Source organism: Mercenaria mercenaria, chromosome 3 (assembly GCF_021730395.1).
Source record: "Mercenaria mercenaria strain notata chromosome 3, MADL_Memer_1, whole genome shotgun sequence".
In the NCBI taxonomy this organism is placed as follows: domain Eukaryota; kingdom Metazoa; phylum Mollusca; class Bivalvia; order Venerida; family Veneridae; genus Mercenaria; species Mercenaria mercenaria.
The window spans coordinates 85460591-85470377 of record NC_069363.1 but is presented as its reverse complement, the minus strand read 5'-3'; the positions used below and the strand labels follow the sequence as shown (position 1 = coordinate 85470377).

The 9787-nt window shown below is 34.1% G+C and overlaps 1 long non-coding RNA gene across 1 annotated transcript in view; it reads left to right on the top strand.

Annotated features, from left to right (window-relative positions):
- The first annotated feature begins 3870 nt into the window (after positions 1–3870).
- Positions 3871–9787, top strand: part of LOC128555755 (uncharacterized) — a 58704-nt gene continuing 52787 nt past the window's right edge. The window contains exon 1 of the long non-coding RNA XR_008370327.1: positions 3871–4030. This is a non-coding gene — a long non-coding RNA (uncharacterized LOC128555755). The remainder of the gene's footprint in view (positions 4031–9787) is intronic.

The window sequence follows — 9787 nt, the reverse complement described above, 5'->3', positions numbered from 1 at the left end:
AAAACAAATCCTGCCATTTTGTATGTCATACATAGCACTGAACTAAGAACCAGCGATGCCAAAAGTGAACTCTGCAAAAGTTGCTGTTCCTTTGTTGTGGAAACCGTAGCCTGAGCACTTACGAAATTGTTCCACTTTTAACCAGTTCAAAACTTTATATATAATATCTTCTTGAATGGTCAAAACTGTAAATATTCGGTATGTAATACCGGTAGCTCATGAAAAGCCAACAGATCATTTAGCTATTTTACAGTTTCTTATTGTGTAAACGTTTCTTATACATTTTACATCGGCACAGGCAAACATATTTATGTTTTAGTTTGTACCTTTATTTCATTCAGTGACTAGTTTGTGAGTGTATCCCGGATGGTACCAGTGGATTACTGGTGAGGACTGGACCAATCATTCGGTATGGCTGCGAGAAATGGGAACAGGAATGGCAGATGTCATTTCATCCGGAAAAGTGTACTGTTATCAGAACACGCACCAACAAGAGTAGAGTGATCAACACTACATACACTCTACAAGGCCAAGTCCTGCAGACCACCGACAGCAGCAAGTACCTAGGATTCACACTTAGTGAAGATCTGAGCTGGCAGAAGCACGTGGACATCACGACCATCAAAGCCAACAGAACCCTAGGTTTCATTTGCCGCAACCTTGGTGACTGCAACAGCACTGCATACACAGCTATGGTCAGGCCAACCCTTTAGTATTCATTCACCGTTTGAGACCCGAAGACCCAAACATTGAAACACAAACTGGAGCAGGTCCAACGTAAAGCCGCCAAATGTGTTTATTCAGCATACACGGACCATACACCAGGTTGCCTGACAAAGATAGTGCAAGACTTAGACTGGGCGTTACCTCGCAAGACTCTCAACGCTATTCAAAATCCATTATCATCTGGTAGAAGTCTCCGGAGCACTTCAGCTTAATGACAGTAGATCCAGAATTGTGAAGCATAATTTTATTAAATTATTTTGACAATGCAATCATGATGCCTGTCCTTGAAACAGTTTTCTTCAATTTCTAAGCAATTTGAAATATTCGGAGTGTCAAAAGTTTAGCAATAATATAATACATTGTCATCCGTGACAGCTATCAATGTAGCAGATGTGACACCCTAGTTCTCTAGAGTAATTAAGCACATGATGTAGTTCTTTAGATAATGCACTAACTTTTGTCTGCCATTTACTTTACCCTAACCCCTGTAATCTAGGTGCCAATTTATGCAAGTGTACCTACAGTATATTGATCTGGCATGTTGGTTTTGGTGTTTGTTGCCAGACTTGATTTGTGAATGTTCTATGTTTGCCATGTTGTAATGAAACTACAGTAAAATTTAGTTCCTTTTATTTTTGCTAGAAGGAAAATATCACCTGTGGTCGGAAATAGGTTGTACATTTTCAGCCTGACTTCCTACTGACAGCTTTCAAAATCATCATGCCAGGGAATTGATCAGTAAGAAACTTGAAACTTAAATGGTGTACTTTTATATCATTTATGCTGATAGAAAGTGTGAGACAACAAACCAAAGACTTGGACTGCATCCGTCCAAAACTGTACAGAAAACTTGTTAACTGGTCGAAAACTGGTTGTGCCGGGATACATATATATTGAATATGTAGGAAGATCAGGAAGGTCTAATACGGGGAGTAGACACTCCGTATAAATCAATACATTTATCTGTATTATGCTGTCGTCCATACCTGTAAATATCGACCAGTCGTTAGCGATCGATATTTTGTTTTCGCCACTATCGATTAGCGTGTAATTAGCATATTACCTCATGTTAATCATGGAGCTATAACACTTTTTGTTCAAAGGGTTTACCAGGCACATGTTAAGTGGCGATAATTAGATGATCCGAGATTGATCTAAAGGGATTCTGAAGGAAAAACAGCATGCGACTGCATGTGATGATATGCTTAATTATTGTGAATTAACTCGAGCTCACTTCCCTGAAGAAATATTTTACCATGTAACTTCAAACCTTTATCAAAGGACCGATTTTTGTTGGATTTGAATAAATAAAATGGGGGAAAAACCAGAAAGCTGACACTTTTCTTAATCTTATAGAGCCATAATTATAATTATTGTTTATAACGTCAGATTTTTACATACAGAAACAAACATTCTTCTTGAACGCAGAGAATGTTTCAAACGAAATTGTTGTTTAAACTCCAACAATTAGTTTGATAAATTCAATCTTAAAACTGATGTGTGAAAAATACAATGTATTTAAATTAAAATAACAATAAAAAATTAAAAAAAGGCCGAGAACGAAGTTACATTTAGTATTCCGAACTTTTAGATAAAACTGCAGAAAATCACCTAGGTTTAACACGCATTTAAGTGGTGAAGAACATAGCAATATCATAAACAAATATTTTCAGGGAACAGTTTACAGTTTCGACTTGCTATTTTCATTAACATATGTCCTAATTTTATTGTTCTAAATACTCTGAATCAACAAGGCAAATATCATGTAGAAAACGACATCTTTCTCTCTGGGTAAGGCAAGCCTAGATTTAGCCATTTTCACAGGGCGAAAAGTAACATTAATGTAGATATTTTCCATTTAAAAACAGATGCAGGCAATAATTTCATGGCAGAACTTTTGTTTTCAACAAAAAATTCAACAAATGCTTTCCCAGATTTTCACTGAAAGGACGAGTTAAACTGTAAGGCGTAAGTGTGTGAGTAATAGCAGAATAACCTACGGCATACGCTTCGATTGGACGACAGCATAAGATAAGATAAATGCCGCTTTCCAGTCCCCGTATCAGTTGTTTCAGGGTAGATGTACCCGCTTCTTAGAGTCAGTAAAAGTAACCCACTAACATTTTGGCTTTGACAGACAGAAAAACGTTCAAATTTGCAGATAGAAAGGCAATTAACTGTACCAAGAAACATATACCTGGCACAAATGCTCCTCTGTAGATCTGCAATTTGTTTTCCGCTTTTTATTTCATTTCGGTTCTTTGGACTAAATATAATACCCGGAAATTTTCGGTATGACTGAATAGCGAAATCTAGTAGATTTCGCGAAATCTAGACATAAAATTTAAACTAATGAATATTTTTAAAAATCGTTTAAAGCTTTTATTAAAGATATAAATTTACGTGTGTATGCCAATTTTCAAGAAAAAATATTTATATTTAAGGTGTTTTTGAAGCGAAAAACGTATACGGGTCTAGATTTCGTCCGATTCTACATGCGCGGAAATCTCAAGTGTCAGGCAAAATCAAGATATAAAATCTATAGTGATGAATTTTCTTTCTAAATCTTTTTAGGTTTTTATTAAGAATATATTTATAAATTTGCATGTCAATTTTCAAGAAAAAATATTTATATATAAGGTGGTTTTGAAACGAAAAACGTATACGGGTGATGATTTCGCCAGAGTTTAAATGGGCAGAAATTTCAAGTGACAAGTAAAATCAAGACATAAAATTTAAAGTAAAAAAAAATCCTTTAAAGCTTTTATTCAGAATATATTTCTACGTGTGCATGTCAATTTTCAAGAAAAAATATTTATATAAAGTTTGGTTTTAAAACGAAAACGTATACGGATGTTGATTTCGCCAGATTTTATATGCGAAGAAATCTCAAATGACAGGCAAAATCAAGACATAAAATCTAAAGTGATGAATACTTTTTAAAATCCTTTTAAGCTTTTATTAAGAATATATTTCTACGTGTGCATGTCAATTTTCAAGAATTTTTTTTATACTAAGTATTAATTAGAAACGAAAAATATATACGGATGTTGATTTTGCCAGATGGTCAGTGACATGCAAAATCAAGTCAAATTTTAGCTTCAATCCGTTTATATAAACCTGTCGTATTTTAACATATGGAAAGTCCCAATCTAAAAATAGCCGAATTCCCGGAAAATTTGCAATGTGTTGATGAAATACAAATAATTAGGACAAAGTGACACGTTTACTTGATTCTTAACAAATGATATGATTTTACAGAGTTTTGTGTCAGAAGTTTGGCATGCCAGAAGTTTATTAAAAGGTATGTTGATTTTCAAATAATATTGTTTACTTAATATTTGTTTACCTTTGATTCGGATAAATTTTCGAAGATTCGTATCAATTCTTCTCGTACTGAACAAAGTCAGTTCGTACCATGTGTGGTTTTTCCTGTTACTGGTACTGATGATAAACCCGGACAGATGATAAAGTCGAACACCTTGGAAATATTCGATTGCAATCGGTTATTTATAAAATTGAACACACCATCTAATAGTTTCCACTTACACCACCAACTGGTGTAAACAAAAACAAAATTGGTAAATATTCTGTATAAATAAATGGCTTACATAAATTTGTATAAAAAAATTATCCAAAATTACTGGGGAAGAGGGTGTTTTTTGCGCATGCTCACTGTCGAAACATGAAGGCCTGACATTTGTTAACTTTTCATTACTTGATCAGGAATGACTGTTGCAGCTTTTTGGGGAAAGTTTCAATATAATAATACCAAGAAAATTTTGTAAATGACAGAGGGTTCGAATTTATCATCAGTCAACGTTCATAAAGTCCCCTTTTCACATAGGAAGTGGCTATTCCTACGGTCCCGTAAGAATAGCCTCACAGGCTATTCCTACGGCTCTCCCGTAAGAATAGTGAAATAGCCCGCAGGTGGCTATTCCTACGGCTCTAAAGACAGTTTTGTATGTCCACCTTGTATTGCATTGTACTGAATTAATTCAACTGGTATATTTTCGAACAAATTGTTTACTTTTCTGTATCACATCCAGAGGAAGTGAGTTCGAATATAGGAAAAGGCTAATTTATGTCAAATGGGCAATATTGTTGTCATCACATAAAGTGTATTAGTTACAGAAATAATAATAGCTATAGCTGAATAACAGTTTTCAACTCTATCCAGTTGAATAGCTGTATTCAACTACATCCAAACCTTACCTCGGGCAGGCGCTTTCAATCATGTATGAAATATGAAATATTAGAATACATATAAGATAAAGATATGCGTTAATGAAATATAGTATATAAGATACGGAAGGATACGTGAATACAAACATGTAATATAAGTATGAAATATGAAATAATGTAATATATAACATACAGATATGCTTTAATGAAAGATAGTACATAAGATACAGAAGGATATGTGAATAACGCACCATTCACTGCATATTCTAACGCATGATGTCCACCAAATAGTTATCACTAATATACGATGTAAAAAACGTATACGGGTCTAGATTTCGCCCGATTCTGCATGCGCGGAAATCTCAAGTGACAGGTAAAATGAAGACATAAAATTTAAAGTGAAATTTATTCTTTTTAAATCTTTTTATGCTTTTATTAAGAATATATTTCTAAGTTAGCATGTCAATTTTCAAGAAAAAATATTTATATATAAGGTGGTCTTGAAATGAAAAACGTATACGGGTGTTGATTTCGCCTTATATTCTATATTAATAATAATTTTTAAAACCCTTTTAAGCTTTAAACAGAAATATAAAATTACATTTGTATGTCAATATTCAAGAAAAAATATTTATATTTAGGGTGGTTTTGAAGCGAAAAACTTATACTGGTAAAAGCTTAAAAGGGTTTTAAAAATTATTCATTACTTTATGACTTTATGATTTTGCATGTCGATGACCATCTGGCAAAATCAACACCCGTATATACTTTTCGTTTCTAATTATGATACTTAGTGTAAGTATTTTTTCTTGAAAATTGGCTTGCACACGTGGAAATATATTCTTAATAAAAGCTTAAAAGGATTTTAAAAAGTATTCAACACTTTAGATTTTATGTCTTGATTTTGCCTTTCACTTGAGATTTCTTCGCATATAAATTCTGTTCAAATCAACACCCTCAAACGTTTTTCGTGAATAAAAGCTTAAAATGATTCTTTAAAAAAGTAAACAATTTGTTCGAAAATATACCATTTGAATTAATTCAGTACAATGCAGTTCAAGATAGACATACGAAACTGCCTTTAGAGCAGTAGGAATAGCCACCTGCGGGCTATTTCACTATTCTTACGGGAGAACCGTAGGAATAGCCACTTCCAAATTGTTATATATAACTCTTTTTTCTTGAAAATTGACATGCAAAGTTCTCTCTCGATGTGATACTGAAAAGTAAACAATTTGTTCGAAAATATACCATTTGAATTAATTCAGTACAATGCAGTTCAAGACAGACATACGAAACTGCCTTTAGAGCCGTAGGAATAGCCGCCTGCGGGCTATTTCACTATTCTTACGGGAGAACCGTAAGAATAGCCACTTCCTTTCACATACCCCTTTCAGGCCCTCACTTCGTGTAGTTTGCTTACTAAATATAAATTTGAATTATGTAAAGTTTTCAGCAAAGGTTAAGCTTTATTTTAATACCGACCATTGATTACAAATTGCAGAAATAAAAAAGTTACAGGTAAAAAACCTCATTTTCTGTTCGGGTTTATCATCAGTACCAGTATCGATTAATTTGACTGATTATGAAAAGTATACGTCATTGTCAGTATGATAAATCCTTTCAGAAACTGGTTCAATTTATGAATTATTTAGGCATTGGCTAGACAAGCTTACTGTCGCTGAGTGGCTGCTTTTTAATTTCTGACTTTTGCAGCCACCGCGTTTCAGTTTGACCGTCACAATATAAAACAAACTGTATACGTCGGATTAGTTCGACTATGGCTAGAGTAGAGAACCGGGACAGAGAACTTATTCATATGGAACCGGTTCTCTAGTCAAAGTACCGTGCATAGATTAGGAAACCGGAATTTTATTTCTATGCATAAAACCGCCGAAATTCATTTTGTTTCTTTTGGTAAGTATCATCAAAGAACAATAAAAATAAATAGATCAGCAACTTGAAAGGCATATAGAGCAAATCTCGCCAAAAAAACGACAACTGAATGAGATCTCGTTTACCGGAAGTGACACGTTCTCAACGCGCCATTTTATATGTGAAAGCAATTATTCATTGGTAAATTAATTATCACAGTATGACCACGCTTTTTGATGGTAACTTGTTTTTACTAAGATAACGCCGATTCACGCTCTGACACGAGATCACGCGAGATTACAGCCAGTTGCCATTCTGTGTATTTTATACTTCTTTGGTATCATGCATGTTAAATTAATTTTACCATTTCAGCAAGCCATGCCCTTTCATTTATCTGTGTTTACAATAGTGTAATCACCGCATACTGTCCGCCATGAATATTGGAATGATAAAATAAACTAGTACGAATGAATGCAGAAATTGTCAGCATTGAAGCAAGCTGAAATAAACTTGAAATTTAAACTTAAAAGGTACAATAAAATAAAAGAAACAATTGAAACAAATTAAGTAATTTCTGTTTATTTGTATTGATCACATATCTTTGAACATGAAATGTCGCGGTGTTACAAACCAGTATTTAAAGTCATCAGAGAATCTGCATGACGTTTTAATGGGAATTGAATTAGTTTGTACATCTATAAACAAGTAATGATGTTAATACAAATCAATATTATTTTATATTTAAACAATTTAAACATAGTACATGTTTAAAGCAAATAACATTTGAAATGGCAAAGTAGTTATTTTAGTTAGAGAACCTGTTCCAGACGAATAAGTTCGCTGTCTAGGGAACCGATTCCAGTTCTCTAGCCACTGCCAATTATTTATTATGCCAGCTACTCACAGTATCACTTTCAGTTTTGAGAATGAGTTTGTGTACTCCAACGTTTATTAGGACTTCATGATACTTTTGACTGTTGCTAAGGGATGGCAACTGTAAAATATCAGATCATAGAATGAGCCATCCCGATAAGCCGCATGAGACAGGCTAGGGTTGGTGCACTTTTGACAAATATGATGCAGGGTAGGCCAAATAATAGGATGTTTCAGGACAGCTTGATAACTTTCGGGGAGTGACTGTGGCTGTCCAAAGGGATGACATCCATCATGACAACTATAAAATAACAGATCATAAAATAAGTCATCCTGATAAGCTAAATAAGTAAGGCTAGATGCAGGGCAGAGTAGTCCTTAGTCCAACAAATCTGACGCGATCCTAGGAAATAGTGAGATAATTTTTTCATATGGGCAATATCTGCACTGGCGTCACTCTAAAGACTAAAAATAGTGGAGGAAATTTGATGCTTTAAATGCAGATTATGTCACGAACTGGCCATAAATTCAAATAAAACATGTTTCAAAAGGGGATTCAATTCCTCATTGATTTTGTAAAAACTATCAAATTGACTGTGTACTGTGATTTATCCTCCATTATTTTGGCCCTTCGAAGCTTGACGTTTACATTGCCCCGTCACAAATATAAAACAATCTAAACGTCGAGTAGTCCTAAATACGAGGCCTTAATGGTGATATAACAGGTGTCATCTTAAAAGACATCTGATGAGAATCTTGTATATTTGACCGAACATAATTATGTCTCCAAAATTCATCAAACTATGCTCCAAATAAACTTGCGAAAAAAACAAACCAACCTTTTGAGCTGGTAGCTTTAAAATTCAATTTCACAAAGATCATGATTAACAGATGCACATAAGTTGCTCTGTTATGTCAAGATTGTGTCACCCCCACCCCTTGACGACAGCCCTTAATGAAACCATTGAGCTTCAAGTTCAAAGTAAATGAATATATAGGACGGTGTAGTCTACTTGGGTTATCCAAATTGATGTAAAACACAAGTCAGTCTAAACAGTTGCACAGTTTAATGAAACCATTGAGCTTCAAGTTCAAAGTAAATGAATATATAGGACGGTATAGTCTACTTGGGTTATCCAAATTGATGTAAAACACAGGTCAGTCTAAACAGTTGCACAGTTGATGACAATGAATACTCCCGACAAAAAATAGGAAACAATTGTAACGATTACTGAATGCATAAAGGGAAGTAATTCCATTAATATGCAAATTTGTAAACCTGTCATTTGTCATTGGAGTAAAATGACAATATACAGGCGCAATAAATCACCTTTGGTGATGAGCTAGCTTTTCACCGACGGGATTTGTGTGTGTCTGTCCGTGTGGATGCCAGTACTTGGCACTAAAACATTACACAATTACTTTTTGTAAATGTTAGCTATATGTGATCTTTAACTCTTAGCTTGCTGACGGCCAGTGATTCTGCTTTTGCGACCAGTGCAGACCAAGATCAGCCTGCACGTCCATGCAGTCTGATCATGGTCTGCACTGTTTGCTATTCAGTCAGTAAATTTTCAGTGAACACCCCTTTGATAGTCAAGTGATACTGCCCAAATTGAAAGTTGGACCAGTCCATTTTAGAAATTTAGCACTCATGGGTTAAGGTTAAAGAACAATCTTATAAAATTTACCGAAGTATTTTTTCAAGCAAAAAAGGCAATATATTAAGTATGTTGTATTAGTGGCTGGAGTTAGATGAAATAATGATATAGCTGCATGCTATGTCCAAGAGACTCTTTATTGTGTCATGATGATGTATAGTGCATTTTATTTGACCTGGGGCCGTATTCATAAAGCATCTTAAGTATAAGTATAAGAAATTGATTATTTACTTAAGTATTACTTAGGTTAGAAATTTATTTTACTTAAGTATATTTGTTATTCATAAAACAACTTAATAAGTAATTCTTGTTTTTTATTGTGGACGAAAACATTAAAAAAACAACATTAATTTCAGACAGATACAACATGCACAATTATGTTTAAAGTGCTTTTATCTGAAAACAACACTTTAATCGTACTCGCCACGCTATTTTATTTTCTTAGTCGTTGGTTACCGAAGATT